This window comes from Anopheles cruzii, chromosome 2 (assembly GCF_943734635.1).
Source record: "Anopheles cruzii chromosome 2, idAnoCruzAS_RS32_06, whole genome shotgun sequence".
NCBI classification, from domain to species: Eukaryota; Metazoa; Arthropoda; class Insecta; order Diptera; family Culicidae; genus Anopheles; species Anopheles cruzii.
In genome coordinates this window covers 40692062-40718817 of record NC_069144.1, presented here as the reverse complement: position 1 = coordinate 40718817, position 26756 = coordinate 40692062, and the positions used below count along the sequence as shown (strand labels likewise).

Sequence of the window (26756 nt, the reverse complement as noted above, 5' to 3'; positions counted from 1 at the left end):
TTCAAGCCCCAAGCCCCACGATTAGTCAGGACCTCTACCGACCTACCCTGGGTCGCCGTCGTCTGTAGTGGGGCTGCAGTCTGAAGGCTCCACAGGCCATCAAAGGGAATGCTGCGCGGCCCAGAACGGTCAACGGTTTTCTTTCGCTCGCTCGCTCGCTCTCCGTTTGACTCCTTATTTAAGGACCGGAAACTTAATTTCAATGTAAAGTGGTTAATTTACCGTTCACCGTTTTTTTCCCCGCTGCCGACGTTGCAGGTACTCGCCTTGAAGGGGCGAGATGCCTCCTGCCGCCGTTGGGTGGCCCGCCTCCGATTTCGGATGTTCTCATTTCTCTTCATAAACTCCCGCGGGTGCGTCTGAGTTTAATTTAATTTCAACCCCTTTCGCGCGGACCAGCAACATGACGGTGCCGTTTCGCGTTTGCTTGAAGGCGCCAGCAATTTATGGTGATCGCCGAGGACACCACAAGAGCCGCAAGAAGGTGCACAACTGCAGCACGGACCCCGGGTCCCGACGGGTTGCTGGATGCAAAAGAAAATTATCTTTCGCCAGTGCAGTGGCGAAAAACTTTTGCTCCCAAGTCGTCGCACGGGGTGGCAGTGACAACTGTTTCATCCCTCTCGGGACTGGGTCGCCTGCCGGTTGCCGGTTGGTGGGGTTTTCCGTTTCCCTCTTCACAGTCCAACTCTATTTGTGAGGGTCACTTCGGGGGGGAGTGCTGCTGTGTGCATAAGCGCAACCAATAGGCTAGCGCGAGTGAATCGCGGTGAAGTCGTTTCTCTTTTAAATACCCGCCATTCACCAGGACGAACTGGGGCTGAACTTCAGCCCCAAGTCACTGGCAGGCAAAAGTGCAGCTCGTTGTGGATTTCGCTACCTACCGCTCCGTGGCAATGGAATGAAATATTATTATTTTTATGATTTATGCAAATGAGCATAGCCCGACCGAAAGCGACGGCGACTTCTTGCCGGTGCTCCAATTCTGGGCCAACCGCGAACGGAAGTTTTCCGGTTTTGAACCTTCCAATTCTTGAATTCGTTGTTTTTTGCCACCAGGCTGGTTCATTAAAAGTAAGAAACTCCCCCCTCTCGTTGGATCCTGATGCAGGTGTCCTTTGGGAGGGTGTTTATCTTGGGGCCTAGGACCGATTTCATTTCCGCGCCGGAGCCTCGCCGGGGACTGAATCTTCCTCTTCTTGCGAAACAAGAAGGCCGGTAATCGGAATGGGCCGAAAACAAGCCGAGCCTGCGGTGGCTTCTTCGAAGGTTGATCCGATTGTAATGCCTCGGGTAGGTAGGTTTCTTCGCGTTGGTCGGTGAACCAGCGACGGACGGCGAAAGGATTGCGGTGCGATAAACAAACGGACCGAGCAGAGAGCGTAATTGATATTCAAATCCGAATCGACCCGGCTCGATGGGAGGTGATAATCTGTCCGTTCTGCGAAGGCGCACCCCGGCGCACCAGGGCGGCCGGAGAAGAAAGTGAAATTTAATATTCGTCAGACAGATGTTTTGCGGATGAGCGAGATTACCCGAATTGGTTCGAGATGTTCCGATAAATAGGCGATCAGATTAGGTGCTGGCGAAGGGGCGTTAGGTGAAGAGCCTAATCTAAGTTCTTAATTTGAAATCATAATCTCGTTGCGTGCCGGGGGCTACAACGTTTGCTTAAAGTCCTCCATCTTAGCAGGATTACACTCAAGTTCGTGTAATGGAGCATTAAAATTTTACTAGCACACCGCGGTCTGCACCGCAATTCTCAATCAAAGTAAATTTCAAGTAAATCATTCTTCGGAACTATCGGAATCAAAGTTCCACACCAAAGCCCGGAGCTACGGCTCCGAGCTATGATTGCATATGTAAAACCCATCCGTATGATTGGTTGGCCCATTACGGATAGTTCATCGTATTGTCGTTTTATGAGCAGTCGGTCTCATTATTTCCGCCCATGAGCCGTGCGAGCGGAGCATTGCAACAAACCCACCGGGTGCCGACCCTTCGAACTTTAGCCCATTCTAGGCACACACACACACACACCGTCTTACGACTTCGTCCTCTCGGAAGTGTCACCGAATGTCGTTGAAATCTTGAACAGAAATCGCATCATAAACATCATTCCAACGGTCCAACTCCACTGGCGGACAGGCAGTAGTGCGCCGTCCGGGCAGACCAGCATCGCACCAGATGCAATCGCTTTCCAACCAAGCAGAAAAGGGCCGACGATGGTCCAACGGTCCACCACCCACCCAGCGGTGGGCGGGTGGACCGGGCTTGGCTCTGGGCAGTTGGGCGCCACAGCCGGCTGCTCGCTTCGTTGCCGCTGGTCGTTTGCAGCAGCAGCAACAGCAGCTGGGCGGCCGCCCGACTTTCGTCTGGCTCGGGTGGGTTGTTTTTCCAGGTCCAATTTGGATTTAGGATGTCGGAACTAGGAACACAATCCACCACCGAGAGTGAGAGAGTGACAGCAATGGTCGCCAGTTTCAGACGCCTTGAGTCTCATATGTGTTGTCCCGTTGAAGAGCCGGCATTCGGCATCATCTTCGATGAGTAGTCCGCGAAGGAAACGTGGTTTTATTGCGCGTGCAAATGTGAGACAGATTGTGTGGGTCGCCGCATCAAATCGCCGAGTTACTGACGAAATGATTAGGAACTATGGAACTATTGGGCAAGCATTTTTGAATGTTACACAAAATACCCAAAACTCCTTCCGGCAACTTTCAAAGGTTGTCGCTTTACGGATACCGCTTCATGGTTGGTCCTCATCGTCAGGAACCGGCCACCCGGTTCTTCGAGATTGGCGCCGACGAAGAAGCCGGAAGTCCGGAGCCCTCCAAACGCTACTCAGCGGCACAGCATGAACCAAAACCGACGAATTGCAGGACCTTCCGGGGCTCGGTCGTGCTCGGTGCACGAATTTTGGGCGTCTCGTTCTGCCGGTGCCGGTGCTTCACAAGGCTTCGGAAAGCGAAGGAGTCGTGACCGTGGCCGACGTATCACGCTGCGACTGCAACGACCGGGAAAACAGGTAAATGACCCATAATTATCTTGTTTGCGGTTTCACGTCCGAATTAACTCTAGGGCCATTCGGCCCTCGGGACTGCCGTAGCCAAGCCACAGCGAAACGTTTGGGCGACGTTGGCCTACCGTCGTACCGTCACGATGTTGCTTTCTGGATTGTTTGTCCGTTTCCGGGGTGGATAGACACAAAAAAATGCAACATAATTTCACGGAAAACCGAATGAATAATATGTTTGCTTGTGGTTGAGAAATTAAATTAAGAACTGGAGCCGGAGCCGTTCCTGGAATGCTGTAAATGGTTTGAAACGATGCGCCTTTTTCCTACGAATGCCCGACCCACATTCTGGTGCTGGCGAAGGCACTCATCGGGACGGGAAATCCATTTAGTTGTGTCCATAAAAATGCTACAAAAGTGTGGAATTTATTGCAAAATTACAGGACGTGGTGAGCATCCTGATACGATTATATCGTTTTTATGTTAATAGTATTTTATATTTTGATGAAAATGGACCGACGCTAAAGTTGTTCATACGTTTTGTTTACAGTAAAAAGCCGGGATGCGTTCATCCGAAAACTTTTCCAATCAATTCAATCGCTCTTCAAAGTTTTGGACCCTGGGCTCCCGCCGGTGCCGACACTGAATAAATCATCGAGTTTAGCTGTCGGGTTGAATTTTCACGGCATCAGCTGATCCTGCTAAACGCCATCGGCCACCGTCGTCGTAGTCGTCGTCGTCGTCAGCGGAAACAGCAGCTGTAGGTTTATCGCGCTTTTTATCGGCCAGTCGGGCGGCGGCCGGAGCCTCCGGAGTGACCCGGAAGTTCTGCATGCCGCCGGCGTATGTAGAGTGTAAACGTTAATAAAACAAACAGACGAGACGCGCTGGACCCCAACGGCGGAGATCGATGGTCGTCCCGACACGAAACTGTTTACTATCAGCCCTGGCGCTGGCACTGTCCACGGTGTACGTGAAACCGGAAGAAGCAGCTTCCTATTTGTTGTTGTCAACCACCTTCTTTGCGACCGCCGCCGCGTTGGGGGTCCGATGGCCACAAAAAGAGTAGCCAAACTGGCTCTCTCTATCTCTCTTTCTCTTTTCCTTCGCTCGATTGACACGGACTTTTGGCATTTTTCGGAGCCGGACCCACTTTTTCTGGCATCATTTCCGCTCCATTTTCCGGGGGGCGACTTCCCGACTTTGGCAAATTCAGCTTCGGCTGTTTTGTGTGGAAACTTACGGCTCGTCTTGTTGCATTCCTTCGGTTCCGTTCCGTTATCCTTGTTGGGCGCCCGGCCCAGCCCCGCAGATCGTTTTTATGCTGCTCGCATTTCCGGTGTCCAGTTGTAGTTTCCGGGTTTTTTTGCCACTGCTGTGCTGCTGAAGGAAGTCCTTAGCATAGCTTCAATATGTATGAGGGCCAATCTGGAAGCTTACAGAACATTTCCGGAGCTCGCCGTCTGGACTCTGGACGGTCCTGCGGGTCAATCCAGGGATGCAACATGCCGCCCGATTCACAACCAGTTTGTAGACAGCTTTTTAACCAATAATTGCGAAGATTGTTCTGTGTTTCGCCTACGATCGGCACAATTTACGTCCCTAATCCCGGCTGTCTGAATGCATTCTCTCATTCTCGACCAAAAAAAAAAAACATCACGCATACTCGTGCGCTGATTTATGACCATTTGAAGCACTCCGCACAAGGTACAAGGTACCAAAAACGCGCGCCGGCCAGCACCGGGCCAGTCCATTCTGCCAGGAACGGTCCAATCAATTTCCCAGCTTCCCGCACCCCAAAGTTCCACAGTCTCGTGTGCCGGTGACAATTTACTTCGCAATTGCTCCGTTTTTTTTGCTTGGTTCACCGTCAGAAAGAAAGCACGAAGAGGGTAAATTATGTTGCTCCCGTCGATGGGGACGGATCCTGTTTCTGGTGGCGCATGTCGTTGGTCCGGCTTCGCACACGCTGCATGATGATGTTCGAACAGAGCAGCATCAGAGGAGGAAGAAAACGATCCGCAAACGTTGGCCGTAAATAATGGAAATGAATTACGACGATGATTTCTGTGATTTCGCTTCTTTTTATGTTTGCCACCAGCGCTCCGTGGTGCTGCTGCTTCGGTACTCGGTTCGGTACTCGGGACGGCAAGCGACATACTGCCACCAACCCGGTGGCAAAATGTATGTTGGAGTGTTGTTGGCGAGAAATAGATGCAAACAAAAAAGCCACAGTCACAGCCACGCCTGACAAAGCGTCGATCAGTGTAGGTGCGGCGCTAGGCGATCCCTTTCAGACTCAGAACGGCAGGTCAATGTTATTCGCTTGTGTTCAGCAATCAGTCGTTTGTAAACTGTACATCGGTGTAACGTTGGGGTGTAACGGGCAAGCCGTGCCGAGGTCGGGTTATGCTGACTCAGCGGCCCGGGGTGTCGAACGCTAATGTCGGATCGTCGCCACGGCAACACACGGGCACGGGCACGGGCATTTAATCAGGAGTCGTGCGAAGGACGGTGCACATAAATTACACGTTCATCCAACGAGCAACCGAGGCAACGAGGCCACCTGTGAAATGGACAACTTATTATAAACTCAACGGTAGGGTACCATTTGATTCTTGTAATTGAGCTTCTTCGGCCATAGAGGGCCGGTTGGTTTGCTATCAAAGTGGCTCCGGTGTTCAATTATTAACATGAACTGCCAATTGTGGTCCTCTTTGATGGGAAACTATCATTTTGATACTAGGAATAGATAGCAGGAATTAAGCTGGGCAGTATTTGAAAACTAATTACATTTCATCTATCAACTAAGTTTACTGGAAAACTATGTCTCATTGAAGCTGTCAGATGAGGTGACATGTTTTTAAAGATGCTTAGTCTAATAACTGCCACATGTACTATATGAGGTGAATTTTCAGCAAACTGAGAAATTGAGAACAGTTTTAGTAGAGTAATAGTATTTTAATTGTTCGGAGCATAATTTGCATAGTAGTGTATCAGTTGTTTATTGGTGTTAGCTTCTCCTAAGTGATAAGAAAATAATATTTATTTAGTTATTTAAGACAGACGATGACGAGCAAAATGCAAATGATTTCAGAGGAACATCAAGCTAGTTGCAGTAACTGCTTCTAGTTTGACGAATTACAGAAACTTTGCGAAAATCTGTAGTCTTATTTTCTACGTAACTTGGTGAGGTTTAGTAGGTTCAATTTACTTTGCACGTGGATTTATACCGCGGAGTTTAATTTTAGTCTGGCCTTGGAAAAATTTTCTTGACTATTAGAAGTTTCTTTTTATGCAGTAAAGAAAATGTCTGCAAAACGATGGATGCATATGTTATTGACAGCCTTCGGGTATGATGATCTAAATATTTTTTTCATATTTGAAGTATTAATTATGTGGGGTTTGTAGTTTTTTTTCACCCAGGTGGACTCCCAAATATTTTACTGTCCGACTACAGGGTTGACTTTAAGGTTTTTAATTGTAACGTTAGTGTTAGTGATTTTATAATGGTGCCTAAGATACGAGATAAAGATAGCTTCTGATTATGGAATAGTTATTTTAATTTTCCATTGACTGATTGAGAGTGTTTTGAGCACTTTTTTGAAGCTTTCTATTCAAGCTCTCTATTAGAAAAACAGCATTAAAAAGTCCGATGAGTGATTAGGGTCAGCGCGCGATCCTTTGCAAAACAAAATCCTCACATTCACGACAAAAATAACACCACCCGGTAAATTGCAACAATGCAACAATGTGTAGTTGTTACTCGTTCGCAGTGGGCAACACTTCCGGGTGCCGGCCGTGGTCCAAGTGGTCAGGTCCCCGCTTGGTAACTAATTAGCTTGTCAGCGTGGCTGGCGGTCCAAAAAGTGGCACCTCAACAGCGTGCAAAGATGCGTTAATCATTGGGTGTTGGGCACGTGGCCGAGAGGGTGGCTTCTCAAGCCCATATTCGGCGTCAGCAAAAAGTGTCAGCCACAACCGGGTTGGGCTCCGTTTTTATTATGGGATGGCCAAGATTTTCCTCCCCTTTTCCGGCATCGCACGTAGCGTTTTATTTGTGGTTTTGCAAAAATAATAAATTAATTACCGTCATCATCGTCGTCGGAGCACGCAATCAGCACCACGCCGGGTGGTGCTTGCCCGTCGATGCTGGTGGACGCCATTTGCATATGGCCCGGACCGCCGCATAATTTTCGATTAACGACCGCCCGCGGACGGACGCGAGTGCATGTAATTAATTAACGTTAAATGTCACTCCGTTCAGCGCCGATTTGGGGCCGAGCGATCGACCCAAAAAAAAAAGGAACCCACGATGCACCACCGGCATGGGAATTGGCCAGTAGCAGCACCGGACCGGAAGTGTTGCCTCGCCGTGGCGGCTAATCAGCAGCCGGCGTGCGGGCGGTTTGCATGTGGCCCGGGCAACATAATTATGCGGTACGCGCGGTGTGTGCTTTTCGTGTCGTTCCGATGTTGCTCGGTTGGTGTTTTGATAAATGTTATCGTGGCGCCTTAAACACAAAAACATGGAAGCCCATTGCGTGCGTTCTATCGAACCCGCGTAATCGGTGAGAAGGGACTAAACGGTCATTTCCGTCGCTGCACGCTCTCACGACGCGAACACGAAGTAGCTCGTTTCCGGTGGCGGAGCCTGCCGAAGCGCGATTCGGAGTCAAAGTCGGAGTCGCCCACTGTCAGCCGTTTTCAGCTAATTTGCCCAATTCGAAGCCGGTGAACGGAGATGACTGTTCTAATGAAAGTTTCCTCGTCAGCCTCGAAGTTGGCGCGTCAAACACTGAGTGAGGGGGGCCACGTAACACGGTTGGTCGTTGTCAGACCGGAAATGTACCTGGCTCGGCGCACTGAGACGAGGAATTAATTTGTGTCCCGTTCCGGTTTTTTCTTCCTCCCGACGGATCCGACCGGCAGAGCGAGGCTCATCGCCAAAAGTGTCCAGTACCAGTCGGCGGTAGTTTGGGTCCCGTCCGTGGGACGGGTTAAAATTGGAAACGACAAAAATTTAATTGAAATCCAAACGAACGTCAGAGAGTCCCCGGTCCCCGGTCGTGTCTCGTGGGCGTGTAAGCAAGGCAACCCGTTCGGCGCCCGACGTGTCCGACTGTGGGTTGCCCGGCTCATCGCCGGACATAAATACGCGCCGATGCGGGAAATTAGCTTATTACAATGTGCCGCCCATCGCGGCCGAGTCCTTGTTGCGTGTTTTTAATGAATTCCTCCACTGTCGGACTTGTCGGACTTGTCCGACCTGTGCTCCATCAATCCAATTTGCCTTCAATCACGACCCGGAACACACACTCGCTGCACGGCATTCAAATCTTCAAAATTCAATTTCGACTCGGCGCGAAAGTGTCCCCGCGAGGACTCCCGCCGAAAGCTACATTTCCTGCCACCATCGGTCGCCAATCATCGCCCGGTGCGAGCACACAAATTTAATTCCGAACTTTAATTTCCTGTCGATTTGCGCTCGTAAACATTCGAGGCGGCAAAAAGCGATCCAGGAGGAACTGGGAAGAGGTCCTGATGTAGCTGCCGCCCGTGACACTTGTACGGGCACATTCGATAAATCATTTTGTCGCACCAGTTCCGGCGGCCTGACTGGCTGGCTGGCTGGCTGGGCGTTTGTTTCTGCCCCGGCGCAGGAGTCGTACGGAGTCGTCGATCGGAAACGATCGAACGATTAGCAATTCCTCTTCGGGAAATTCCGTTCCCCATCAGAGGTGGCCCCATGATGGCAAGCGGGGCCCGCTTCGGCAGTAAATTATTTCGTTTTGCGTTGTTTTGTAAGATGCAAACGACGGACGACGGGATTTAGTGCTCCTTCGGTGGCCGCTCCTCACGTCAAGCAGCAAAAGTCAGCCCCACGCCCCGGGTCGTGTTAGGCAGCAGGGACAAAACCCCTCGACTCTCGGTGGCCATAATTCAATCCGATTCAATGTGTGCACGCGCGCCCGTGTGTGTGCATTCTGGTGATGGAAATGCACTTTGCATCAGCCCGAAACACGGGCGGCACCGAACTGTCGAATGACGTTCCACGGCCCAGGATGTGGCCAAGTCTTGACGTCCTTCGAGCGGTTCGTACGACTTTCGGGCGCCGTTTCGACGATCGTCAGGACCTCCTTAAGGTGATGTGACTCTGGGGATAAGAAAAGATTGCTAATGACGTGAGCGTTCCCGTGATGGATGACGCGGGGTGGTCGGGGCCATTAGCGGGCGACAGGTCTAATTTGCCTCACGATGACATTAGGTTTCCTGGGTCGCGATTTTCGTTTTCGAGGACGATTAAGAAGTCAATCATTGAGTTACTAAAAGCGCCCTATCGACGGCCTAATTTCCCTTCGCTGGAAGCTGTTTCAATTCGTCCGATTCCGAGGAGTCCTAAGGAATCCTGGACGGCACACTTCTGTTTGCTCGCTGGGCAAAGTCTTGTCTCCGCTTTGCTCAAGACTTTTCGATCCACAGAAATGTGATGTTTCCAGCTGTGGTCAGAGGGCTCGCGGGCGGATCCCGGACCTGCTCGGGGGTCAAAGCGCATCAAGTCAATTTCCAGGACAATTTCCCGAGCGCCGTTTCGTAGCCTGGCGCGACCCTTTTGCGCTTGTGTCAATATTGATAACGGACCCAGCGCACAGTAAACAGCAACGACGACGTTAGGCAGAGAGAGACGGGTCACGACAGGTTAGGCGCCTCGGTCCGTATTCCCTTTTACACATCCTTTATCCTGCCACACTAACGCCTCGCCATTCACGACGGGCTGTCACGAAGCCCGTCGGCCCTTTGCCGGTGTTTAATGACATCGATGTTGAAAATTACATTACCATAATTTCCTGCCCAACCGTCCCACCACCCTGCCACCTCCCTGTGTGTGTCCATCCCCTGCTCGACGTGCTCGAAAATCAGTTCCACACTCCAGTCCAGTCCAGTTGACACGGTTGACGCGCTCGCATTAGTGTCGATAAATTCGTCAATTAGAGACACACAATCGGCCCCCCATTTTCCCGTTCCCAGTTGCGCACTGGCACCGGAAGTAAGTCTCAATGGCCAACGCGGTGCGGGGGGAACAAGGGGGGTTCCCGCTTGTCAACAAACGGGGTCAATTGGTGGGCTGCCGCCATATGGTGCCGCCAGTTGATGCCATTAATCAGGTCGAGGCGATTGCTATTTAGTGGTCCGCTGATTTTTTCGATCCAACCTTTAATCAATTTATTGAAATTATCACACCTTTTTTTTGTACCGCCGTCAGCCACCGGAACCGGAAGCCCACGGGCTGGATGTGGGTTTTTTTTGTTAATGATCCTCAAATGGTCCACCACCGGCTCGGGGCTATGATTTAATTTTATCTATTTATTTTCCATTAATTTATTTATGCTACACCATTACTCATCATAATGCCAATCCCACCATGAGCGAGGTGACCATACAGGGGCCATGCTGAGCTATGCGGATCGTCCGCAATCCGGGATCAGTTCAGGAAGCCGGCCCATTTAAAGCTTCTCCAAAATCGCCACGCCGCGCAATGGAAAATGTTACGGCGGCGGCCGCGGATGTCGCTGATATTCCGTGGCACGAAAATCGGTGGCCATTGGCCCGGCCGAAGCCTGTCAAAATATAAATTAATTATGTTAACCATCCAACTAGCCGGTTAGAGGCAAAACGCCGCGCCCGGGGCAGTAGCCGCGAATCCCCGGCGGTGGCCGCGTACTCGAACCACGGATTATGCTGCTGACACGCAAGTGGCACTCGGGGCACGGGTCCGTGAAACCACCAACAACAAAAAAAGAGGCTCAAATCACGTTGGCCATAGGGTCGGCGGTCGGCGCCCATGTTTCCCGGCCTCACGAAAATTATAAATTAATTGAAATTATCGACGAAACTAGCTGGAAACGATATAAATGAAGTGGGTTGTAATTGAATTAGTGATTTACTAGCGACATGCACTTTCACGAGTTTCCACGAAGAATCCGAAGGCATCCCGTGGGGGAGGGGGGGGGGGCGCGGGACCGGTACCGGGGCCGGTGCAAACATGCATCGAGCGGGTTCGATGTCGATGTTGTCGCAGGAAGCGTGCGGAAAGGGGGTGCGACACGCCCCGGCCGCCGGTAGCTAACTCAAAATCTCTCCTGGCCGGGCGGCCGGCAGCTCGAAAGGTTGGACCTGGATATAAATTTGACAGGATGAATTACGCCACCTGTCTGGTGCACTCTCGTACTGCCGACATTTGTCTGGAGAATTCCGCCCGCCGGTGTGTGGCGTGTGTGTAAGGCCCGCACCACCACCCGGCCGCCGCCACGTGTGGCCGAAGCCAAGAACCACGTCGTACGTGTAACGGGCGTGGTAATGAGCGGGAAAGAGGCTCCGAGGGTGCTTCCTTTCTTGCCACAGTCCTGAGGTTGGCCGTACCAAGCCAGGGTTGGGTGGTGCACCACCCAATACCGGGGTTTTCGAAGTGCCGTGCCAAGACGTTAAAATAAGCGGCAAACCATTAAACGCAGCAACGACGCCGACGACGACGCCGACGACGGTGTCACGCACTTGATCCCCCGATATCGAGTCGTTCAAAGTTTATCGGCTGTAAATGAGTGCACCATCCACTTCCTGAGAGCTGCCGAGGCGTATGGGGCAGGGCAGGGCTTGAGAAATGGTTAAACTTACTAGCGTTGGGCCAGGAAGCAAAAGTACGGAGGGATTAGGTACGCCGCTCGAGAGCTAATCAGTGCATGTGGGCGGAGTCGGCACGTGGCGCGGCGGGGAAGGGAGTGCGGCGTGCGAAGCCGATACGTGCAGTTAACGATTGGGTGTTAATTTATTTCGCTGCGCACCGGCCGGAGGTACGGTTGTTTAGCTTCCTTCAGTGCACTGCAATCACCTTCCGAACTTGGGTAACGTTGCAAATCGAAAGACCCCGCACCTGTATGGTTGACCTTTGGGTATGTAAGTTTAAAATAGCGTTTGCCCCGACAAAGATTGCAAAAGTCAATAAGCAAAGACTGCAGATGAAAGATATTAAAGGTTTGTAAACAAACTGCTAAGGAACTGCTAAGTATCACCCGTTACGGGCAAAATATATTAGATGAGAATAAAGAAGAACAAAATTTGTACACTAACTGTTTCCAGAATGTTGTAAGTATTAAAAAACAGTGAAATAATGTTAAGACAGCGTCAGAAGCCGTTTTTTTTCAAACAGTGGTGAATATCGTAGTGGAGACACACTAACTCACCACTCTTTCCGGTATCGCACGGTTTCGATGCTCTTCCAACAGAGTGCGCCCCGAGCAGTGCTCGAATACTGCTCGATTAGCCGTGTCACCAACCGGTTCTCGAACTGGAAACAACCGAAAAGACAGCGAAAAGATACTACCTAATTTTTCCCAAATTGGATCAAACATGTTAAGTTTGTAAGCGGATCGTGGAAAGCGGAAAAATCTCACCCTGTCTTTCTATCTCCGAGTTTTCCCGGAAATGTTCTTTAGCCCGACGTGGTGCGCACTCTTCAGGCAATTGTTGGAACTGATCGGAAATATAGAAAAATATTCGATTTGCAACGGGTTCTCGTTGAGTGTATAAAATCATTAACGGTAAGCAACTGTCATAAATACGGCCCAGTCCGTTCTTTTAAGATTAAAAAAAAGGAACTGTCCTTAAGAACCGAATAATCCCATCCGCTTCGTTGATCCGCTTGAATTCGCTGGAGTCGTCGTTTCGCTTACCTGGTGATCGAACGACGCACCCGTCGAACTGTCAGACAGATTACCGTCGAAATCGAAACCGGGAAGATTTCCGGAGGAAACCTTTTGGCCTTGGACACCCCGTGGCCCCGTTGGCCTGCGCATTCGCCTCGGTTCCATTAGCTGCGCCGCGTCTTCAATTTCCGTTTCCGGCCGCCTTCGGTGGCCGCGAATTTCGACCAGCAGCCTAATCGGAAGCGAAAGATCAATCAAACTTTCAAATCCACGCAATCAAAAGTTTGCGACTCGCTGGTTTTTGTTTGCATTTGTTGTTCGCCGCGGGACGCAGAAGGGTGAGCCGCAAGGGTGAGCCCGTTGCCCTAGACCTTCCCGGGCCGGGCGCAACGAAACAGAGGTGCAAAAAAACCCTTCCACCCTTCGCACGGAAACGCAGCCCTTTTAGAGTCGGTCCCCTCGGCGGTGGAAACCGGATGTGCCTTGTTTTGGAGCCTCCGGTTCGAAGCACGGCCGTCTAATGATTCCGGGAAGCTTGCCGGGCCAGGAACCGGTGGGCTGGCAGGAAGGATTGGCAAGTTTTAGCCCTTCCTTTTTCGCTAGAACGCGTTTTGGAGGGACTTGGTTTCCGGTTCGCTTGACAGCGGGGCCATCGATGGCGGTTAAAAGACAATGGTTGTCGATCTGCAGAGTGGCAACTTTCACTCGGGCCCGGCTTCACTTTATTTTGTATGATTTATGAATCCGCGATGTCACGTTTGCTGCACAAAAGTGGATTACGCCAATGAAGGATAGAGTTCGTAGCCGTAGCCGAATTGATTTGAAATTGTACCAACCAACCGGTAAATGTTCAAATTGCGCAAAACTTGTAAGAGTTTTTCAATTTAAGTTTCCCGATAATGTTGCTTATTTTTAAGCTTCCAAGGGCTGGAAAAATGAAGTAAATAGAAAGACCTGTGTTTAGTATGTAATGTTATCAATACAATTCCTTTCTTTTCAATTTCGATTTCCATAATTTAAATGATCATCATTCAAATAATCCCTACTTCATACAATATATTTATGTATTTGTACATTTGTTCCAGTTTGTTTGAAGAGTTCTTTTTACGAATTAACTTCAAAATATTCTTCTTTTCGACTCCTATCTCAATTATTGACTGCAAAAGGTGTCATTGGAGCGGCCTCTTGAGTTAGCAAGGCGAATAGCAAGGAGTCACATGGTGCTAGGTCAGAAATGATCACCGAAATTTGAGAAGGGTAATTATAGTGATGCAAAAACCAAAAATTGTCTCTCCATAAATATGACACACAGAATTACGCAAACGATGCATAACACCCAAACAGTATTCTTTGTTGACAGTTTGGCCATTTTGAATGAATTCATGATGCGTCACAGCACGATTGTCAAAGAAAACTGTTTTCCCTTTTTTTTGGTTACAGTAGCAGTTCCCGAAACTGAAACGAGATAAAACCTGTTAAGTGGCCAGTACGCAAACCTTAACAAAACATTCGAATGGTGGTACTCTCGAAGGAGATGGCGTCGTGGTCCAATCATGGAAAAGTAAAACGGTTGAACGGTTTCTAAAAGATCTTTCCAGCCTTATTGGCCCATACGTTAGCTTCTTGAAAGGGAAAATTGTTGCAAAATCTGTCCCTTTTGGTAATCTGAACTGAACAACCAAACGTTGGAACCGTTCCAACAACAGTAACTGCAGCGGAACATTTCCCATCCAATAGATTCTAGAACCGGTGCCGCTGCTTACGACAAATTAAATTACCCACCCAACCAGGTTCGTGCGGGAACCGGAATTGGCTTTCCGTTGGCCCCGCGGTGGATGCTGTGTTTGGCTAAACTCCTTGCCAAGCATGAACAAAACCCATTGACGCCGCATTTTATAATGGGGCGCGTCAGTAAAAAAATGACATTTTGCCCGTTCTCGGGAGCGCACGGCCATGGCGCGTCTGTGGTAAACAAGTAAAATTTACGATCGAAAAGCGGTGATTTCCTTGATTCCGTTACGTCACCCGGCCACCGACGACGACGACGACGCTTCCTTGGCTCAAGGTGAGCCCCCGAGGTTGAGGTCTGCTTACGTGGTTTTTACGTGGTTAAAGAGCCATTTTCGTACGGCAAATAGCATATCTGCAGTTCAGCGGGCCTGCGACTGGCCGGAAAATGGTTCAGCGACGGCGAGAGATACAAAATGGAGCGTACAAAATAGGGATAAAGGGCGAAAAGTGTGTCGTGTTCCTGCGCTCGGCACCGACCATGGCCACGGATCTCACCATCGTCGTCGTCGGTGGAAACTGCACGTTTTTCCGGCCCTTCTATTCTGAAATCTCGTCGATCCACGCGCACGAAAACGTGGAAAACTTCACCGAAAACAAAAGGTAGGCAACCGATTATATGGGCAGGGCGAATGTGGAGAAAATAATCGCTTCAACGATGACAAACAAGTGAAAATAGAAAATCAATTTTCACTTAACGTGCCCCACATACTTTGCCTAACACGCGCGGGTCGGCCGTCCGTGCACACTTCCGATGGTCGGGAGTATGTCGGGCGAACGTGTGAGTCCTTTTTTTACCGGCACTCAGTGCGCCGGGTTCCACGCTCCATGTGCGCTTTCGCCGGAGCCACGTGGCCTGGGAGTTGGATTAAAGAAAGAATTTCGTTGGATTTTCTAGCCGCCCACTTTCGGAGCCGCTGTGAAGGTGGCAAACGGAAGGTTGCGCGCGCCGTTGGGAAGCCTCGTCATAAATATTTCCGTTCCGTTGCCTCGCCGACAGACCGCGAGAACGAGAATGTCGACGACGACGACGTGCTCAAGAAGAGGCAAGGGTTTAAAGGCTAAGCGCTTGGGACGGGCGAAACACACGTTCCCGGACTGCTGGCTCTCGACCAAAGACGTGGTCCTCGTGGCATAACCGTGCGCCGACTGCGTCCCGACAATCATAAACATTATATCGATATAAAAATTTTATCGCTTCGATTTCAATTTCACTTTGCAATTGAGATGCGCTCGTTATCTCGCGACAGACTCGCGAGGAGCCAGCCAGCCATCATGCTGCATCCCACCGTCCTTTGGATGTTTGCTTTTTATCATTGTGTGCGTCACTGTTAGTGATCGACATCATTATGAGCAGCGATTGCGTGCCGTTTTATGCTCGCCACGTTCTTGGGTGGCGTCCGCCCATCCGGACTCTGTGTTTGGTTCGGTTAATAGATTTGACTTAAAAATGGTGTTGCCCAAAATGCCAAGGTGTTGCGAAAGGATGGCCTGCAAACAATGGGCTGCCGGTTAAGGCGTAGGCCTTCGAAGGTGGTTCTGGTTCGGATGCTTGCCGGATTTATGCGGCCATCATCCTTTCGCCCCGGGGGACGGGATAATAAATCAAAATTAATTTTCTTGCCACCCAGATTTGGGAACTGCTTTTTATTACTTTCTCCCCGGGAGGCCGACAGCCCGGGATGCACCATCCCAGCAAACGCTTGAGATTGGTCGATCATCAATAAAATACACTCCTTGCCACCTGGCCACCGGGACGAGGGAATCGTTAACCGGTGGCGAATGATTAGCAAACCACTCGGTCCGCCCCGATGCCAGAAAAGGCCACGCAGTCGGAAGGTTGCCCGTAAGATTATTACCAATCTCGATGGCCGATTTGGAGCATAAATTTTCACTACCTCACCAGCTGGCCGTGGATGAAAAATTAGAATTTTAATAAAGCTACACGCTTTTCCGCACGCCTTTTCCGTCCAATGGCCAACGGGTCGGGGGCTTGCGTGCTCGAGGAGCCCGGGGTCGGAGTTGTCAATCACGCAAAATGGCTGCTAATTAGTGAGGAAACATAGATCCAAATTAAGATACAGCTCCGACAAACCGTTTTGCCACGTGACGCGCGCGGTTCGTTCGTGCGTTTTTAAATGCGCTGCTCATTTGCATTTTACAAAACAGTCCCCCAATCGATCGTTCTTCTTCGTCCAGGCAAAGGGACATGTTGATTACCCGGTTTTAGGTGCCCCTTGGCTCCACTTAACGCTTGGCGGGGCCAACCGGCCGATGCTTATCGGTCGGGAATCATCTCCAAATGGGTCGTATCTTGCCCGATCGACGACATGTGTCACTTGACACTGTGTGGCGGACGTCGGGGGCTGCACATTCGTGCACGGAACGCCGATGCGTGCCGCGGTGGTCGTAAATCAGTCAGTTTTCCACGCGACCCGGGTACGGGGACGGGCAAGTTGTCATTTTCTCGCCGTACATTCGACTAATTGAAAACAACGGAAAAAATAAAAAGTAGAAAGGAACAGAGAAATTGTTTCGAACGAAAATGTGTCACGCAAGGCCTGTTTGCATGCCGCCTCCAAAGTGGCCAGTTAATCGGGGCCGCTTTCGGGCCGCGGTGGGGAGCTGGAACCCATTTGCCAACGTATAATTATGCAGCCGCGATAAGTTCATCGCTGCACGCCCCGAACACACACTGGCTCAACACTTGGTATATTATCGACTCCGTTGATGTTGCACGCCCGAAAGCAAATCCTCCTCCGTCATCATGGGCAGCATATTTCGCACCCAATTATGTTCGCGTTCGCGTGACAGTGGTTTTTTGGAGGGGATTTGTGGGTGTTTAATTCGTGGGGACTTTCGGGACATTGTTTCCCTGAGCCTGCTGGCCGCACACGACGGTGTTAAAGAGTGAGGGCCGCCCGATAAAAGGGGTTTTAAAGAAGTCAAGGTGGCGAAATAATTACGATATGTGGTAAGAAGTTGTAGCAGATGTAATGACCAATTTATGTTTTGTTTACTCAAGTCAACAAGTAACGACACTTTGGTTTTAAATTATAATAATGGAATGACAAATTTAACCAAGTTTATGTTATCGACACAAACTTTTCTATGTTGTTCATTCAGTTGTGAAGTATTACTGAGTTACAATGGCAAACTAATGAGTAAATCAACATCCAGCTTTGAAAGCTAAATACTTTACAAATGATTATACCGAATAGAGAATGATAGCTTCTGAGCACCTTCAAAGAGCGTTCAAAGAACGATAGCTGTATTTCAACATAGAACTAAAGGACATATTTTATTACCTATTCTTACATTTATTTTTATTCAGCTAGTTTGTGCCTAAGGCCAGAACATACAAAGTTGACTATTGCAAATCTAGTAAAATAATTAATCCATTTTTGAGTGCCCTGTGTCAAGCATTATCCCGAAGGGACTAAAACAAACACCAATTCTAAGCTGAAACATTGAATTGTGCTAAGGTCACAAAGAACTAAGATACATTGAGAAGCTCTGTAAAATTAATCATTAAACGCAATTTGTTTCAATTGATAAAGATGTGATGTTTTGGGTTTTAGCAACATACCAACTAAAATCATCCACAAATTGAAAGAATTGAGAATAACCGACCTCAAAAAGCACTCAACCAACTGCGGCCAACAATGTAAGTTGATTCCAAAATCGAATCGAGATTATTAACATTGACCTAGCGAAGTCGGCATTGTTGGTGGTTGGTGATCAATGGCGGCCAAGGGTCGTAGCTAACGACCCCTGTGATGATGGCAATGACGGCTTCGATGATGATTCGTTAGTGTTTTTGTTGGTCCTTCGTCGGAAAACCTCGGCTCGGTGAAGTTGTTTAGTAATTATCCTTTTTTTATGCTTTGCTACTAACCGACCACCAAGCACGGCCAAAAAGGCTCCGGGGCGGTCCCGTTAGGTTGGGCCAACCCCCTGGGCCCTTCAGCCCACCGGTGTCGGACCGGATGGACAGGTGGTAATTGCAGTGAAGCAGGAAATTCAATTGCTGGCGCGAATGCTCGCGGTGGTGTCGTTTCCATCATCATCTCACCCAAAGTGGCCAGTGGGTGGCCCAGTGGGTCGGCTCGCACCCATTGCGGACCTCCGTCGATGGACGTTAGGAAATGGAAAATAAAATATCCTCCCCACCGCTCTCGGTGGCCCACCCTGTGTGCTGTGACCGGAAGGTGCCTTTCAGGGTAACCATTGCTCAGCTCATTCGCCGTGTCCCCTTCCTCGGCCCGTGCCCTTAGGTCCTGTTGGAATGGAAGAGCAAATACACGAGCTACGGCGGCTCTGCACGCAACCAGTTTTCCCTAATGAAGTAAATGCAATGGCCAAACGCGAACTGAAAAGGCGCTGGCCTTCGATCATTCGCTTCCAGTTTCGAGGCAAGGAACGACCGCCCAGCGTAGGGCACCACAGCGCAACGCAAGACGTCACTGACGTACTTCGGGCAAGGAGTTAAGGATCTTTATAGACGTTGCTGCCGGTGCTGGGCGAACTGCGTGGTCATCATAAACTACCAGCAGTGGTGGGCCAGTCGTAGTCCCGGGGCCAATGGTCCGCTGGTAGCGAATGCAATTAAATCATGTCGCCCAACCTGACTCGACCGGACAGCCCACCGTGTGCGTAGCAACGTTCGGTGCTGCACATATTTTAGCTCCACCAGCGAGTAGCTTCGGGTTTATCGATTTCATTGTGTGTGAGACCGGCAGTTAAGGGTTACCCATATTCGATCGCACCACTCTGGGGTAGTTGAAAATTAAGGCATTCCTTTTCAAAGCCCAGATGCCCCTTTTCCAATTATCATCATGTACCGAGCCGTACGAGAAAAAACGGTCCGTCCAAAGCCCGTAATACGTGGATCCTTGACTCGCCGTCGCCGTCAGGCTGGATAATTGTTTCAGAAACTTCAACCCTTTAAAAAAGAAACCATGTCACAAAAAAGGCCATCTCGAGCGCGCTGTGCACTTTCGAATGGTGCCACGAAATAAGTAAGTCAACAGTCTTTATTCGCAAAAACTTGCTTCTACTCTGTCACTTCAAGCTTGCTGCACTTGACCGACGGCAAGAAGGTGGCAAACATTGCAGTTGCACCTCGAGTATGGGAAAAGAAAATGAATAGAAACCCCGATGGTGAAACAACCCAACCCAACCCGATGGTGTTGGGAAGTGGCGGAAGTTTGGTGGACTTTTCACCGACGAACGAAGGTGAGCCGGAGCAACTAACGAAAAGAAACGGAAGGGTGTGTTAAATTCAAGGTTCGTACTCCTGCCAGCGAACCAGCCATCTCGGAAGGACCTCTTCATTTTTCGCATCGCCCCAAACTCATCGCCGTCGCCCTTTTTAATAGCAGCCGAGTGTTTCGCTTTTTTTCCGGCCCGCGTCCGAGCCCGGACACCAGAACGGAATATATTCTCGTGCTGTGAAACAATCTGTGCAAGTTTTCCACCGGTTTTTTCTTCGTTAGCACCATTGTGTGCCGTGTGCCGGTGCCGGCCAGTTGAAGAAAGAAAATTCCGGCAACAAAATTTAATATGTTTCCTCGTTCGCAAGAACGACGGAAACGATGACCGGTGAGCGATAGGTTCCTATCGATACGGATCTTATCGGAAAGTCCGTTTCGTCCGACTCATAATGGCGGCGTTTTTCAAGAGGGGGAATTTTCACGGCACAACATATGCGGCATCTCTCTGGTGTCGCGTTAATTTTAAATTTTTCATCACCAAACTGTGAACCAGTTGACCGTTTTCCCGCGCGGGCGCGCGTTGGGACGCTGTAAAGTTGCAGGCTGCAATGACTTGAAAGTTCTGCCCGTCCTTTTTTTGTTACTCGCTAGCTTGTCGCCGACCATCTGGTCCTTGGAAGCTCGTGTATATTTTACACTTGCCCGCCTCGTTCGCGGATCAGAACTTGTCAATTTTATGCGCCGAGAAAGTTGTTTTATTGCACAATCGACGTTGTCTTTGGGTTTGGTGCTGCTTTTGTTCGGGTTTTACAGTTTTGCTCGCTTATTCATTCTATATATTCATACATCATTTTTGGACTCGATACCATTTTCCATTTTTTCTTTCAGTCAAACGACACCTTTGCGACCTTTAAACACCCAGTTTTCTATTAAATAACTAAAAAAGGTTTTTCGCACATCGGTCAGACATGATTCTGGGAACGAAATAATTAGTTAAATAGATCAGTCCAACATCTTTCTAACTCACTGAACATGAACTTGTTTTCAGAAAGACATTTGAACACATCTTACAAAGCCTTTAGCCTCTTATTATCCCCACAAAACCCACCTTTACTTAGTTCGGCCAAAGAAAAGCCAACTCACTCACACAACTCTTGCATTCTCTCTCTTTCTTGTTTCAGGTAATTTACTTCGCGCGCATGATTTGCAACGTTCGTCCCAGTCCCGGTCATTTTGCTGGAATTGAGACGGCAAGGCCCACCGAAGGCGAGTACCGAAGGCGGCGGAAATCAGAAACATATTTAGGTTACGATTGCGTGCCGCCGGAACATTAGAACCCAACTCCCTGCTGGGGTCCGTATCTTGACTGATGGTGCTCCGATGGATGGCGTTGCTTTGCAGACCCCGTCGGCCCGGCCCGGAGCCTTCGGCTAAATGACATTCGGGCTGACCATTATTAGGCCCGGGAGTGGCGGAGCGTTGACTTGTTGGCGGAGGGGAGCCGAGCCAATTAGACGCGAGATACTAAAGTGTTTCTTTCGAACGCGCCCTCTGGACGGTGGCAGTTAAGAGCGCGTGTGAAAATGTGAAAAAAGCGGAAACTCTTCAAAAACGGATCAATTGGGAGGGCCTGGAGTTTCATCATCAACACCGGAGACACTCGGTGCATAATCTGGCCAGCCATAATCGACAATTTTGCGAATAATTTCACATCGTTAGCCTATCTAATAAAGTTACCAATCAACCACCGGCTCGGCCGCGACCGTGCGCAGGACTTCATGTGCAAGTGGCACGCTAATGATCCTGGCGGATCCCACTGCTCTCGCGCACGGTGCTGTATCTGAATTTGACGACTTTCCCCGCGGCCCCCGGGATGGGGCCGGAACCATTAATCAAAAACGATTTACTCCCGGCCCGATCCGGCCGGACTGCTGCGCTCCGAGTTTATGTTTTAATGTGTCAAAGTGGAAACTTTCCCTCAAACCGGTCTTACTTTTGGTGAGTGTTTTTTCTTTATGACGGTGTGATTTCCACCCGCCACCCACCTCCGTTACTGTCCTGCCCCGATGGCAGTGTCCGTGGAAAGTGGCACGCCGTGTGGCGCAAACGACGCGCCAGGGGAAAACTTTAATACCGGCAAGCGGTCGGTTGTTTGTCGCAATTTGCACGACAACCACTTGTCCCAACACTGGGTGGCCCCGCGGGGTGGCCCGGGAACCGGAAACCGCATAATGAGATAATGTGCGCCAAGGGACACGGGCGCGCGGGCGCGTGTAGCGTCTACGCAAGGCGTGCTATCGCGGATTTTTTGCGGAATTTGCATATCGAATTGCGTTCAAACAAAACGCTGCCTTGGCCGCGGGAAGTTTTGCAACTTGCGGCCCGGGAAGTAACTTTCACTCGGCCCTGCCTGTGGGCCGGCCCTCGAAATGGAGTGACAAATTCCCTTGCGGTACCGGGCATGGAACCATGGGAAGAGACAGAGTCTCTGATTTCCTGCGTCCAAGCGCCACCATGGGACAAGTTTTGAACTTTTGCCGAGCTCATATCGCGCCGTGAAGAGAAAAATGTTAAACATTCTCGAACTTAACCAGAGAACCGGCTGCCTGCGGTGTGGCAGGAGAGCTGATTGGGGGGCGGATACGGCCATTGCGCCTGAACCATCAGGACCGGCGCCCGCCGTCGATGTTTAATTTGCTGTCGGGCCAGAAACAGATGAAAATTGTCCCCATTGTCCTTGTCCGAAACTAGAGTTGACCAGACCAAAAGCGGGTGGCAACCACACATACACACACACACACACAGAAGAGCTTGAGATCTTTTAAGGTGTTTTTTCTATGCCGTGCTTTTCGTTCCTTTGGCCGCGTGTCCTGTTGAGCCTCGGCGAAAGTGGAGCCGGCCCGAGCACAACTTATTGGTTCCGAAAATTTCAATTTTCTCTCAACTGATTTGAATAATCGTGGCCACCCGCTCCCTGATCCACCCCGGGGGCCCACGGTTCCGGGAACGCTTGTTCCTGGTGGTGAGTGGACGCTCGTCCGGAGGATTTAAGCAAATCCCGAACGCGGGCGCCTAATTTTGCCAACGTCACAACATTACTTTTACTTTCCTACGCGGCCCGACTTCTAATCGACGATGGCTCGACAAACAGCTAAAATTATATAAACTTGATTTGGTCCCGGACAGCGAGCGCGCCCGCGTGTGAGAGAGAGAGCAAGAGAGCAACCGAACAAACCAGGGAACATCCTTCGCCGCCGGTGCCATCGGCCATCGGTTTGACAGTTTGCGAGGGCCGCCATCGTAAAGTTTTAATAATCTCGTTGATTTCGGCATCTTCGGACCGAAAGCCAAAGTCAATTACCAGCAAATTCATTCGCTGTAAGCCCGCTAATCTTTGGCGCGAAAATCCCCGGGGGCCCCGCGGGTCCGTCGGTCGTCGGCGTTCGATTGTGTGGAGCTTGTAATATTAAACAGAATACGGGGGGCAGGCCGCCAAGAATCTATTTGGCGCTGCTGAGGCGACAAAGTTTAAGGATTAGGCCCGTAATCTATGCTATGGTCCCACCCACCACCCGGGCGGTCGGACTTCCAAATGAGCTGACAAACGGGAATTAATAATAAAAAAAAGTGCCGGCAAACAACCATTTGCCTGCGTCACCAACTGCACCACCACCAACAAGCCGGAGCCGGAGGTGTCATCTCTCGGTGGATCTTAATTAAATTTTTGGCTTCAACAAACACGCAATCCGGGAAGTCTCGGTGTGGGTTCTTAGCTTGGCAACGGCGCGGGGGGGGGGGGGGAGGGGAAGAAGGCTCCCGTGCACTCCGGGCGAGTGTTGCATCCGGTGACGCGAACACGAAGTGGATGAAGTTATTCGACAGCGCCGGCGGCCGTGCCGTAAAGGATACTGGGACTCCTCGGTGAAAAAGATGTCCCGAAATTATAGACTCCCGCGCGACCAGCGGTCGGTGGGTGAAAGGAAAAATCACCGCCCACCCAGCCAAGCCGGCCGCTCTCTAAATCGAAGATTTTATGGCGATAATTATCATCCTGTCCGGCAGCATACGCGGCTCGACCGTCGATCGGGTTTCGAGCTTTCTCCAGGGCCCGAGGGTAGGCCAACCGGCACGAGAGGGCCCGGCCGGGGTTTTTGTGTGGCGCCCGCGAACGCTATCATTTATCCATTTAACGAGCTAAACACTTTAATTACTACTGTTTTATTTCCGGCCCATTTTGTCCAGCCCTTCGCTGGGGCCTTCCGCTGCGTCCGACCGACCGCGGCCCCAACGAATCCCGTGTCGGGATGGAATAGTGCTCCGTCGGGGCCTTGCGCCCGGTTTCGGGTTGGTCCTCGGATTCCGCATCGAATTCGGTAGGGCCAATCCACGGGCCCCTTGGCAGAGGCTAGTTTAGGAGCCGAGCAGCCGGGCAATAAAGAAATACCTGGTTATAACGATCATGATTATGGGGTTTTATTTCCACCATTAGACGCGCGTCACTGGCACAGTAACGAAGCCGCTGCTCGCCGGCACTGGCAACCGTTGGTCGATAAGATGTCCTCCCCCCCCGGGCAGCCTTCTGGCCATTAACCAATTTGGCCGCCCGGTGAACCGCTGTGCCACTGTGCTTCGGATCTCCCCCGAAAATCCGGCGCGATGAGTGGATCACATTTCGTGCCACGTTCTTCGTCAGCGCGCCGGTAATCTGCTGGACCCGGTAACGATGTGGAGGGTCCTGCCTGGCAGGCTGACTTGTGGGCGAAAGTCATCACGCGCGCCGCAACGCAACGTTGTGTGCCAATGTTGCGGGCGAAAGTGAAGTTATTGCTACAAGCGCAAATGACCCATTCCGCAAAGGGTAACAAACAATGGCATGGCAATGGTTCACACTGGCCACGCACCGTCCATTGGTCACAGTGAGCGCGCGAAACAAGTGTGCAACAAATGATGCTTTTTATTGCATTACAAGGAGATGGGTCTCTCGCTCTCTCTTTCTTCATCTCTTTCAAGTTGTTTGTCGTAAAATTTGGTCAGATTTTATGTTAACAAAAAGAGGTTTTATTAAACCTATTTCGGACGGAGTTCTCGTTCTGAATCGTTACGCTTAGATTTCGTCCTTTCGTTACCTATTTGTTGATTACTTACTCGTAGTTAGTATGTGAGATTGAAAAGAATCTTACAGCGGACAGCGGAAGGAAGTTTAAGTGCATCTGCTTTTGAATCGTTTTTTTGTGAGGTTAAATGTTAATTTGAGGTTCTAAGAGTGAAATTATGATGATTAAATAATATTTTGACTTAATGATTTATGACTGATGCATTTTTCGAAAACTATGTTTCGTCCGTCCTTAGAAAGTTCTCATAAGAATACGCCGGTCCTTTGAACGTTCTCATGACTGATGACAAATTCCCGTTACTTATTTGACAGAATGTATCAATAGTTTAGACTATTCGAGAAGCCTGATCCACAATAACACAATAGCTTGTGATACATCACCACTTTCTTGTGCCATCAGAAAGTCCTTTTTTGGAGTCCTTCAACACTCTTTCCTTGTTAAGTCAAAATCGCCATTTTGAAATTTTTTAAACCACTCAAAGCTCTGGGATCTACCAAAAACAAGTCCCGACAAGCGTTTGGTGCGATTCCGAAGCAGTTTTCTTTAAGAGGTAGCAGAAAAATTATATTCTCCGCAAAACGTCATTTTCAGGTACTAAAGTTAACATGGTCTAACCCTTTCAAAGGTCAGTTTCAAACTAAATAATTTTTTTTTCGACCTCAAATCATTTACCTGATGTCAAAAAAAGGGAATCACGAATGAACAGCAAAACTGGGAATTTCAAATCGACAGGTAGAGCCATCTTTTTAACAGTCCGAATCTCGACTTTTAGCCCAGGTAAGAGGTGCTGAATGACACACCATTTCGTAATGTTGTTTGGGTGGAATGGTATGTATTGTGGACACTAAACATCTTTACGGGTAGGTGGAATTCAGGTTGTTCCCTAATTCTACATTTAGTAAAAATTCTCATTTTTATCAATGATCCTTAAATGCAGCAAAACAATCATTAAAAACGCCTGATGATATAATGATTTTTGATTAACTGAAGATATTATTTCACCTTCCTATTTAGTAAAATCCTCTCTTGAGGATTCTTATTTTTTCTTCTTTTCGCTACCCGCGACCACGTTGTTTGTGCTTCAACTAACGAAGTGCCGATCGGCAAGGCATCGGTAGGACCAAAGCCACCTCCTCCAAGCTCCAAACGTTCGAATTCAAATGTACCGGCGTAACCGATGCGTGTTCCGAAACAGTCCGCAGCAGATTAACGCACCGGCCAGTCAGACAGTCGGTCATTGTCCGTCACAGGACACGTCACGAGTCGGCCGATGTGGTAGCCGATGAGAACTGTCGCCGAGTCGCCGAGTTCATGCTGCCGGCGGCCGCGGGAAGCGTTTTAAAATAACTGTCCCGTCAGATTGATTAATTGAAAAGCGTCCGCTGACACAACATGGGACCATCTCGCCCACGGGACCGAATGCTGCCCGGATTTACCACGCCAGCGACTGAGAGCACTGCACCGGGCCGGGTCTCCGGGCGTCTCGCGCGAAAGCTGACAAAACTCGCGGAAGCATGCAAAAGCGTGCGTGACACCGCCTGCTGGCCAGCTGGCGCCGAGCATTGCCCCGAGGCAGGCCCATTTGAGGGCCGATTATTTTTTCCAACCCACCCACCGTCAGGACAGTGAGTGTCTCACTTTTGAGCCTGGGGTGGACCTTGTGGTGGTTCTTTTTTGCTGTGGGCCACTGCATCGGGAACCATGTTCCCGGCACCTTGCGGTCATAAATAACGGCCGGCGGTGCAAGATCCGTGCCGAAGCGAAACGATGACCGGCCGCGCATGGTGTTGTTTCTGTGATTTCTGTGTGATTCCGAAGCGGGCGCAGGCTTGCGTCGTCCGGCAGGACCAATAAAAATGGCACCACCTTCACAGGGACCGGCGCGCGCGCGCGGCTCACGTGCCGACGGCTATTGGCCTCA

The 26756-nt window shown here is 50.0% G+C and overlaps 1 protein-coding gene across 1 annotated transcript in view; it reads left to right on the top strand.

Annotated features, from left to right (window-relative positions):
- LOC128277823 (RNA-binding protein Musashi homolog Rbp6) overlaps nt 1-26756 on the top strand; it is a 456559-nt gene that overhangs the window by 76803 nt on the left and 353000 nt on the right. The gene's annotated exons all lie outside the window — the stretch shown is intronic.